This window comes from Rhinolophus hipposideros, assembly GCF_964194185.1.
Source record: "Rhinolophus hipposideros genome assembly, chromosome: 2".
NCBI classification, from domain to species: domain Eukaryota; kingdom Metazoa; phylum Chordata; class Mammalia; order Chiroptera; family Rhinolophidae; genus Rhinolophus; species Rhinolophus hipposideros.
This window is the reverse complement of record NC_138048.1, coordinates 4,981,611-4,993,374: the sequence shown is the minus strand read 5'-3', so window position 1 is coordinate 4,993,374 and position 11,764 is coordinate 4,981,611. Positions and strand designations below refer to the sequence as shown.

Below are 11,764 nucleotides of genomic sequence, written 5' to 3'. Positions count from 1 at the left end.
AGCATGAGAAAACTTTTGGAGGTGATAGATATGTTCATTTTCTTGATTATTGTGATGGGTCCATTGGTGTGCACGTTAAAACTAAAAAAATTGTACACATTAAATATTACAGTTTATTGTATGTCAATTGTACCTTAACAAAACTGTCAAAAATGCTACTGCTAGTAATACAAGAAGTCAAAATTGAATTCAATGGTTGTGCTAGAAATTTCTTACATAAGAAGGAAACAGGATCGTGGGAGAATGACTAAAGGAGAAAAGACAGAGTGCTATTTGTGAGAGTCAGATCAACTAAAATTCTGCATGAAGATTATTTTTCTTTTAAGAGCAATAGAGCATAAACAAATTTAATGGAAAGCCAGCATAACAAAGACCATGAAATATATGTGTGTTAACAGGAAAATGTTGGACCTCAAATAATTCACCCTTCCTTTGACAAACATGAAGCTCAAATAGTTTTTACCAAAACTGGATTATAATAATGTTTTTTGATGTACTACAGTCTGCTTCTATAAACTGATATATTTTTTCCAATTCTATCACTATGATTGTGTTTTGTGTAATATTGTTACTGACAAAATATTTCTGACATAGGACTTTACTAGAACAGCAAAATCCACATCAATTATAAATTATGGCAACAGACCTGCCAGCATAAATATTTCAGATTTTATTATTCTAGGTTTTTATTTATTGCCTAAAGAAGTCACAAGGAAAAACAAATAGTTCACCTCCAGAGTTAATGCTTGTTGACAAGCAGCATTGTGATACTAACCAGAGACTGCAGAGTAGATCTGTTCCAGGAGTGGGGAGGGCGGGGAGGGTAGATAAGAAGGGGCAATGATAATAAGAACCTTATCAATAGAGGACCTTTAAAATGATTATTTTGTGGTGGTGGTGAATATTTAAACTTCTTCTGTAATAAAAATAAATATTAGATAAAATAAGGTTCTATACAAACACTGTAAAATTTCATAAGCATTGTATTTATATAGCAGCAAATAAAGTAAAACTTTGGATAAATATCCGCATTTTTCTTTAAATGAAACTCAAGTTAATTAAAAAGTATTACATTACTGTTTATTTAATTACAAGCAGAAAAAAAGATTATCATAAGATTTTCAAGAAGAGACTGAATAATGCACTGTATAAGAATGTGTCCTTATGCATTATATATATATAAGATTTAACAACTTATATATGGTTAGATTTAACAACTTCTAGTTTTCTCTAATGATTATGTCATTTTTTTCTTCACTGAGTAGGAAAATAAGTACATGGAATGCAAGCTAAAGTGTACTCAGTTGCCGGCATAGAGCTAACCTAGTATTTTTAATGCATATATACATACATTACACTAAATATTTCTTTCCACTCTTACTATTTGCATGGTGTCTGAGAAGAAGTTCAATGTACTTCTTATCTTTGTATCTCTTTATGTAAGGTACTTTTTTGTTTGTTTGTTTGTTTGTTTCCTTCTGGCTTTTTCAGGGATTTTTATTTTTGCAATTTTTGATTTTCTGTAGATTGAAAATATGCTGATGTGTACTTTTTGTTTTTTTGCGGGGAGTGGGGTGGTATTTACCCTGTGGTGTTCTCTGAGCTTCCTGGATGTGTGGTTTGGTGTCTGACATTAATATGGGGAAATTCTCAGTCATTGGTGCTTGAAATATTTTTTCTATTCCTTTCTCTCTTTGTTTTAGTATCCCCATTGTGTTTGTTACACCTTTGTAATTATCCCACAGTCCTTGGATAGTATGTTCTGGTTTTTTCAGTCTTGGTTTTACGATGACTTTGTTCTACCTTAAAGGCAGTCTTCATTTCTCTTGCACTATTTTTGATCTAGCATTTCTTTTTGGTTCTTTTTAGTGTTTCCATCTCTGCTTACATTGTCCATCTATCTGATCTTGCATGTTGTCTACTTTATTTGTTAGAGCCCTTACTATATTAATCATAGTTGTTTGAAATTCCTGGTCTGATAATCCTAGGATTCCTGCAATGTCTGGTTCTGTTCTGATGCTTTCTATATCCCTTCAAATTGTGTGTTTTGCCTTTTGATATGCCTTTTAACTTTTTTGTTATAGCAAGATGATAAATAGGCTTTTATTAAAGTGATGGTGAGGTGTGAAGGAGGGAAACTATTCTACAGTCCTTGATTAGGTCTCAGCCTTTTATTGATGCCAATTGACTGTCAGCTTCACAAGTTCCTTAGTTTGTCATCACTCGTTCTTAGGTGGGACAGGGTAGCTGGGGTTGGCTGGGGTTTGCTACATATCATCTCCAACATGGAGGGCTAGAGCCAGATGGGGTTGGATGTGTGCCCTCCCCCAAGATGGTTAGGCTCTGATAATACCCCAGCAGCTTCCCTTCTAGTTAACTGGGGGCAAGGATTTGCCCTGTTGCATCCACTCTCTTATGGCTCCAAGAAGAGTGTTGGTTTTTCAGTCTTTTTACTTATTCTTACAATGGAGTGGTGACTTCCAAACACATTATATGTGGAATTGGATAAGTCTTTTAAAGTATTTCAAAATGAGAGAAATATTCTTTATATGAGAGCCGAGTACCAGGTAAACCTAGAAAATAATCTATTAACTTGTGGATATTTCATATGCATATTTTTAACAAGCTATGTAAATATTCTGGTCCATAAAGTATGTCTCCAAATACTATTTTTCAAGAAATAGATCACCCAATAAGTTATCTATATTTATTATTGCTTTGAATAATTTAAATGTTTAATTGTAGGCCTTCTCAATTTCTGTCTGTTCAAAATATAAATCCACCCACATAAAATTGAAGGTCCATGAAAAGATCTTCCTACATCTCAAGGTATTTCAAGACTCAATGATTGAATTAAAAAAAAAAAAAGTGAAACATCAATGAGTAGTCATAATTTAATTTTTCAAAGTTCTCCATTGATTTTAAATAGATAATGTTTAATGGCTTCTTCTTTATATGTTTCTTTTCAATAATTGCTGAACTCTTTAGAAAGCAATTTCTATGAAATTTCTATGAAAATTATATTTTTTGCTTATAAGGTCATGGTCTACGTTAAAGTTTTTCTCTTTCTTTTTCTGGTTTTTAAATTATTGAATCTTTATTACCCTCCAGAAGTATAATGCGATTAATATTTTTCCTTTTAAACTAATAGACTTTATTTTTTAGAAAAGTTTAGGTTTATAGGAATACTATTATTTTTTAGAAGGAACTATAGGATGAAGCTATTAAGGACAAGAAGTATTGAAGCAAGATGAAAAAGCTCATTTTAACATGGAATCTTTTATTCTTTAAAATACTTTTCAGTTTATTTTTTATACACAGAACTTTTGGTATTCTGTACTATTCATAATAATAACAGCAATAAAAATAGAAGGTTATTTGGATACATCTATGAATTCATAAGCATATCAAGGGTTGAGTTTCTCAAAAGATATTATTTATTTGTTAATATATACTTCCTTTCAAAGAGAATTTAAGGTTGTGTGAAGAAACATAGAATAAAAAAGCAAATGAGTCATAAAATGTGTTCAAAAATGAGTTAGAGATAGCACATTATAAAATGCTTTATAATAAATGGTTTTCACAATTTTCTCTAAGTTTTCTGGTGGCCAATAAAAAAGTGCTTTTGTTTTGTTAATAAGTAAACATGATTTCAAGGCAATGATTTCTTTCTTAGTATCTTCCACACTTGTTCTATTCTTATTCCTCTTTGAAATTCACCACACATAAAAAAGTTTATAATACTATTTAGCAGAGATTTTTTTCCTCAGTAATAAAATTCCCAAACCTTTGGGTTAACTCATTAGAGCAAAAGTTTTCTAATACTTGCCATTGGACATGAATCCAAAAATTTACAAAGGCAAACCAAACCATTGGCAATCAGTAGTTTAAATAATCAAGTCATGGGCAATTCCGTCATGCATTGGGACCTACTGGTATACTAAACTATTTAAAAGGATATCATTTTAAAGTGAATTCATTTTATCTATTCTATGTTTTGTAATATTCTTACTTCTAGTATATCTATAGAAAGATGATGTCAGTCAAGGTCAAGACCAAAAAGAAAACAATAAGCAATTTAAATAGGAAGTGATTTAATACACAGAATCATGCTTAAAATATCATGCAGAGATTTTTAAACTGAGCCTTTAGGAATGACGTGAGAACAGAAAGAGCTGGCCCATAGAAGACTTCTTAGATTTGTTAGAAGCCATCACAAAACTACTGAGGTTACTATTAGAGAAAGCTATGCTGAAATCAACAAAGCACCACTGTTACTCCTGCAACAGCTGCAGAAAACCCAGGCAAATCTGGGGAACAGATAATTACAGCTATGATTAGGGATTTAGATCTCAGACCAAGAAGCAGCCACTGTAGTACTGTTTGTTTTTGGCACTCTACGGTAGCTGGAGAATGGACAGTGAGAGCCACTAGAAGAGATACTTAATATTTCAACAATTGTGTTACCAACAAAAAGTAACTAATAGAAAAATAGGCTCTACATCACTTCTGCTTTTCAAAGCTTAAAACATGGAATCTAATTAATGAATCCAATTTGGACCCAGTGCCATAGATCCCGTAGAGCTTGGGGAATGTAGGTTTTGGCTACTTAGAATGTCCACGTCTCCAACTTCAAGCTGGTAGAGACTGAGTGAGGAGATCCAGAGTGTCCCCTATGGGAACTGAGAAATGAGTTAGAATGAATCATGGGATAACCCCGGTGTTTGGCTGAACAATAACTCAGACTTTCTGCTCAAAAATCCAGCGCGAATGCTAATCATGCTTGTTCCAATAAAGGTTTAGTTCAATTTCTGATCGTTTAGTGCTTAGGCAGACTTGGTTAGGAACTGAAAAACGAATGCACCTTACTATCATTTTGCTGAAAGTCCAGTGTAGAATGTTATGACTGAAATAAAGTTTAGTTTGGAGTGTTGCCAGGAGTTCTACATGGGCCTGGGCTTTGTCGTTGCAGTCCTGTGTTGTGTGTGTATATGTGTGTGTGTGTGTGTGTGTGTGTGTGTACGTGGTTTACTCTTTTAGTTATTTTCTCCCCTCATCAACCTCCCATATATGATTCTAATAGTGTCTCTGCCAAGACCTTTACCTTTTTCCTCTGTGTCAAATGCAAAGTACCACAGTGGGAGAATAAAGGAACTTTTAATTAGAGAACAGAGTTTAAAATCCAATTATAAGCAATGTGAGAGGCTCAAGAAAATTTAAATTTACTGTGGCCCAACTTCCTCATTTAGAAATCATAATGTAAATCTTGCTCAAAATATATAATTTTGAAAGACAGAAGCTCTCATTGATTTTAAAGCCATTTCACAAACTTTGCAGAACTTCAAAATTCAAACGCATCCTTTACTCTAAGGCCAAATGCTTGCGGATTCAATAGAACTCTCACATTGTAAACAAGGGGTGAGACTGATATGGTGGGATGGTTGCTAAGGAGAGTTCTTCAGTGTTCCGCAGCAAATGGTCTATATGGACAGAACTACCCTCATTACATAGCATCAGAATGAAAAGGAGTAGCATGAGAAATACCAAACCAATACAAGAAGAAAAAGAAAGAAGGATGGGAAGCAGAAGAGAGAAGGACAAAAGGAAAACATGGATAAAGAACTGTGTCTGGGGGAAAAACAAACAAGGAGGGAAAATCCTCCTAACTGCTCTGTGCTGCAGAATATTCTAATAAAAACATGCATGCTATAAGCAAGAACTTAAATTCAGGTGACAAAATAATATTTTGCTTAATGGGGATATAAATGCATTGTGTATGTGTGTGTGTGTATATATATATATATATATATATATATATATATATATATACATACATATGTATATATATATATATATATGAAATATAATTTAAACAGTTTATTAGTAAGTCAATTGATTAACTAAAAACAGCAAGAGCCACAAGACTTCACTGACTGATTTTAAATGAAGGCATGGATCATTTAAAATTAATACATAATTTATTAATTTAATAATTTATTAAATTAAATAATTAACCCAATAATACCTGAATTATTGATTGAATCAATTTTAATAAATAATTATTCTTTTTAAGAGGCTGACCATTTTGAATACCGGACTGTCAGTAGAACTGATAGTATCGAACAGGCTGTGAGCTAGGCTATCGGTGTTGTAATCCAGTTTTCATTATTCACTAACTTTAACTTTGGTTAGTTTACTGAGCTTCTGGGGTTCTCTCATCTGTAAAATGCAATAAAATAGTACCAGATTATAACATCATATTAAATGTAGTAATATATGTAATGCACAAAGAATATTTAGTATATAATAAATTATTAATAAATATTAGCCTTCTAATTTTTGTTACATCCACTTGGTTCTGAAATCCACTGTGATTATAATTAGATATGTTGACATTGTATATACAATTATTTAGTAATTATACATTAATTTAGGCCATGTTCATGTTTTAATCAAAATTATGAGTAACTAATTCAAATATTAACAAAAAAAATTCTCATACGGTTTTGAATTGCTTTAGTAAAGCCCACATTCTAGCTATCTACAATCTATCTAAAAGTGTTTGTCACTCTTCACATATATTAATAAACCATAGGAAACTATTACATAGGAAACAAGCATATCGCAGTAAGGTAATGTGACATATAAAATACAGATTTTTCATAATGTGTAATTTTCAAGTTGATGCCATTATTTATGTGGTTGATAGTATTTAACAATTAAAACGATTAATAATCATAAATGATACATTAGGGAGTAGACCTACAAAGAATTAATATTCTAACTAATCATCAGTCACAAACAACAATTTGACCCAGAATAATATTTAAAACCTTCTGCCTTCAAAATGAGTGATTAAACACTGAACTGAGAAAGAAAAAAGAACAGAGATTCTGGAAAAAAGAAAGAAATATATAAAGAGGGAGACAGAAAGGCAGCAAAGTAATTTTAAAAGTCATTTTAAAAATTACATTTTACATTATACTTACCCCATTTGGAAATCAATAACAATACAGATTTATTTTTCAGGATAATATAAAAGACTTGGAAAATAGTTCTATGTAGATAGTACGTATTTTCTGATATTTACATGTTATGCCTAGTTCCTGTTAATTTGAAGGGGTGCCTTTATTTCTATTTTTTTGCAATAAGGAACCAAATATTTCATTGGAATGTCAATGGTAGGACATTCTCCATTCTTAACAAGGCTATGGAGGAGTGGAGGAATTGAGTAAGAAATGAATAGGCAAAGATTCACTGTCGCAGAGGTTTCTATTTTTAAATCTATTTCAAGTTGAACTATACTTACTTTCAGTGTGTCTAAAATGTCACGCCCCAAGGTTACCTACTGATAGAGCCCTGTATTCTGTACAATAAGATTTTTTAACCATTGTGTTACATATACCCTTCTTAGTTCTGCTACTAAATTTTGATCGATATATACATGATCTACTTTTACTAGGAACTGAGCTTGCCTCTGATATCTGTCAGATACTAAATGGAACAGATTCTGAAAATATGTAGAGTGAATTACCACTTACAAGAACAGTCACTTAATTTCAGAACTATGAAAAAAAATGTATGTGTTGTAGAACATGAAAGAATTCTGCCCTATTGCTATAAAAAATGAAAAAGGATTAAAGAGCTGAATTTGAAAACTTTTATAGCAAGAGTAAATTGTCAAGATATGTTTATTTTTTTGTGAAAAACAAATTCACTCATTTGTTTTTATGTTATTTTCTTTTAAATACCTATTGGGGAAGAGGATGTGTTAAATATGGAGGCAATGTTTAATAAATAAAACATTGAACTGTAAAATCTACTGCCATCTCAGTGATATACTTTCCTAGGAGATGAACCATGTGTGAGCTACAGACATAAATTCAGATTCAATTAAACACTTATCTACTCAAATATTTACTCAATTATTTCTTTTTATGTCCCCTTAATGATTAGTGGCAACATGCTGAAAAGAAGAATGGGCCAAAACTAGATATCATAGTGGAGAGGCAAAAGATGGCAAACTGTCCAAGAATGATGGTATAGCTTACTCCTTTGTGCAACTCGTTCTGCCCTAGGATCTCAACTAATGCTAATAGCTCATTTCTGTGGGGTCAGTCTAGTGTCAAAAATCATAAGCATTGTTTCCATGTCAAACCAATCAAAAACCTTCCCTGAAATATAAACCTAACAAAGTGGGAAGAGGGAAATTTTCTCTTTTTTCTGTTCAATAACTACTCTTGTCATTTAAAGGAGAATCATCTGTACAGAGAGAGTGATCATAATACAGATGAAATAAAAGCAGAGACAAGAGCAAGAGTAATCATATGATTTCTGGAACAAGATGTGCCTTTCTTCTGTTAGGGAGTCATTAAGGTTCTTTTTTCTTTTAAGTGGATTTGAGTAGCATTTCTGAACAATTTTAAAAAGTCAAGTTTAATAGTTTAGGAAGCAATCTTTGGTAGAATGTCAAGGGTAATTTGAGATCAAATGTTGGCAGGGATTGATAAAACAGGAAAACACCAGGCTTAGAGGAGGCTTTTATTGAGTCCAAATAAATTCACATGGACAGTTGGCTATTTGCAGATTGCCACCTAAAAATGCTACAGTTCCATTTCCAGTGATCACACGTCAGTGATCTGAAAGTACAGTTCTCCAGTTCCAGCATCTGATTCTGTTAGCCCAAATCTCTCTGTGTAGTCTTCAAATCCTACACTAAAAGGTGCAAGTAAGTTAACTATTGCCACTTTTTAGATTAATATTAAACCTCTTCTAATTACACTACTTTCTATTTAGTTATTTGCTCACCTCTAATATTTTATTTTTTTTGGCATTTGTTTTATAAAGGTACTCAGTGAGTTCATTTGAATGAGTCATCAAAATGGTGTGCATCCCAATCAGTTGATTTCTTTAGCAGGAGCCTGCTTCAGGAGGGACACCAGTTGGTCATGAAAGAGGACTAGAATACTAGCCTATGTGACCAGATCCACTGCTCAACCATGGTGACAAAGCAGTGACAAATATTGAGTCAGGGCATTTTGACCACCAAGAAATTTGTTGAAAAAGTCTCAGAGTAATTTAAGGACTATTTCTGTTTGCTTCTAAAGAAAGTGACCACTATTGAAGCCATCTCTAATCCTAATCAAACTGTAATGGGTTAATCATTGGCTTCCTATTACTTCCTCATTAAAAATAATTAATATTTATTAAGAGCATAGAAGTGCAATTACTATGCCAAAACATATATGTGACATATATGTGTGTGTGTGTGTGTGTATCAACCATTATATTTCCAACAGTCTTCAGAATTAAGCACTTTTGCTGTCTTATTTTACAGATAAGAAAACTGAGGAACAAAAAGGTTTATTAACATGGCTGAGGTCACAGGGCATGTCATTAGAAGATTTACAATTTTAAAATCGGTACATTTCACTCTAGATCCTGTTCTTTGGACACCATGTTAGATTGCTTTCCATTTTTTAGAATTTATTTAAATTTTTAGTATATTACTATATAAAACTATAAAGTTATTGATGCTGGTTTAATCTTGTTTCATAGTTCCTTTGTATGGCCACGCAATATAAAATATTATATAGAATATGTGCATTTAGATGAAAGAAATGTGGACTGAGACATTAACTTATTACAGAATATCTTAGATGTATATAATGAAATGATAAAGCAAAAACCAAAAAAATAAAAAATCTAAAATTTCACCAACATCAACTGAAAAAAAGGCATATTGCAAAAAGTTTACAAAATTGGTAGATCAAGAAAGAAACAGATGTGGGGCGGCCGGATGGCTCAGTTGGTTGGAGCGTGAGCTCTGAACAACAGGGTTGCCAGTTTGATTCCCACATGGGACAGTGAGCTGCACCCTCCACGGCTAGATTGAACACAACGAGCTGCTGCTGAGCTCAAGGAGGGCAGCCTGATGGCTCAATTTGTTAGAGCGTGAGCTTTCAACAACAAGGTTGCCTCTTCAATTCCCACATGGGATGGTGGGCTGTGCCCCCTGCAACTAAAATTGAAAACGGCGACTGGACGTGTTGCTGAGCTGCGCCTTCCACAACTAGATTGAAAGACAACGACATGGAACTGATGGGCCCTGGAGAAACACACTGTTCCCCAGTATTCCTCAATAAAAAAAGAAGGAAAGAAAGAAACAGATGTTATTGATGGTGTTGTATCTTGATTTGGGGGAAATATTAATGTCTAAGGGATTCCTCTTCTTACCAGCTATCTCTCATGTAGTGACATAATGATATTAAAATTAACTCAGATTATTTTATCACATACATAAAATATGTAAACAGCATGAGCGGGATGAAAGTAATGACATGGGAATTATTCTAGAACAAAATAAATGATAAAAATAAATGTTTATAGTATTTAAAAGTCAACAAATAATCTACCCTAGAAAAAAACAACTCCCCAGTATTACTTCAGTTGGATGGTTTTATAAGTCTTCACAGCAATTATCACTGCCACTCTGCCGCAAGACAATGGAACAAGGTAGCCAAGTTCTGAAAAAAGTGGGGGGTTCTTAGAAATATTTTACTATTTAGATATGATTTTAATGTAAATTATATGATAGAATGGAATATAGCATCAATGAAACTTTTTAAATTATTTGGAAATTAAATCCAAATAAAATCTCTTGCTCAAAGTAGTCAGAATTAAATCTATTTAAATGTAGAACTGTGTAATGCTAAAAAGTTATCCGGCTAAAGAATAGAAGATAGAGATGGGCCTCTAGATGCTTCTGGAAGTAACATCACAATGAGTACCCAAGGAGAACCCCAATTTTAGTTCAAACTTGTATTGGTTGGTGATGGTGGGACTGGAAAAACTACATTTGTGAAACGTCATCTGACTGGTGAATTTGAAAAAAAGTATGTAGCTACCTTACCTTGGGTGTTGAGGTCCATCCCTTGTGTTCCATACCAACAGAGGACCTATTAAGTTCAATGTGTGGGATACACCTGGTCAGGAGATAGTTGGTGAACTAAGAAATGGCTATCACATCCAAGTCCAGTGTGCCATTATAATGTTTGATGTATCTTCAAGAGTTACTTACAAGAATGTGCCTTACTGGCATTCAGATCTGATACGAGTATGTGATGACATTCCCATTAGTCTGTGTGACAACAGAGAGGATGATAAGGAAGGCAAGTTAAGACATAATCAGTTGTCTTCCACTGAAAGAAAGAAGAATCTGTGGTACTACCATGACATCTTTGCCAAAAGTAACTACAGCTTTGAAAAGCTCTTCCTTTGGCTTGCTGGAAAACTAATCGGAGACCCTAGCTTGGAGTTCATTACCATGCCTACTCTTGCCCCACTGGAGGCTGTCATGGACCCCGCTCTGGCAGCACAGCAGGAGTATGACCTACAAGTTTCTCAGACCAATACTCCCGCGGACAAGGACCACAACGTGTGAAAACTGGGGCCCAGCGTCAGAAGTCTAGTTTTAAGGCCACTGTCCTGTGATGTCTGAGGCGCAGTATGTTTGTCTCTTTATTACATAGCTAAGTAGAAAATATGCTTAATCTTTGGGATGCTGAAGGAGATGAATGGATTTCGAGGTGAATATAGCAGTTAAAAAATACCTTCATTTTTCAGACCTGCATATTTAGCTGTTTTGGAATGCAGTTGTGTCCTTACTGAGTTTCAAATATAAGACTGCTACAGTCACATCATAATATTCCTTGGTGAAATCTTGTGTGTTATTTTCATTCCCACACTTTTTCATTTAGAATCA

General features: G+C 33.5%; 1 pseudogene across 1 annotated transcript; it reads left to right on the top strand.

The window, feature by feature from the left end:
* Nucleotides 1-10,782: 10,782 nt before the first annotated feature.
* Nucleotides 10,783-11,443, top strand: LOC308506407 (GTP-binding nuclear protein Ran-like; annotated as a pseudogene). The gene has a single exon. The product of its transcript is annotated as a GTP-binding nuclear protein Ran-like (transcript).
* The last annotated feature ends 321 nt before the right edge of the window (nucleotides 11,444-11,764 follow it).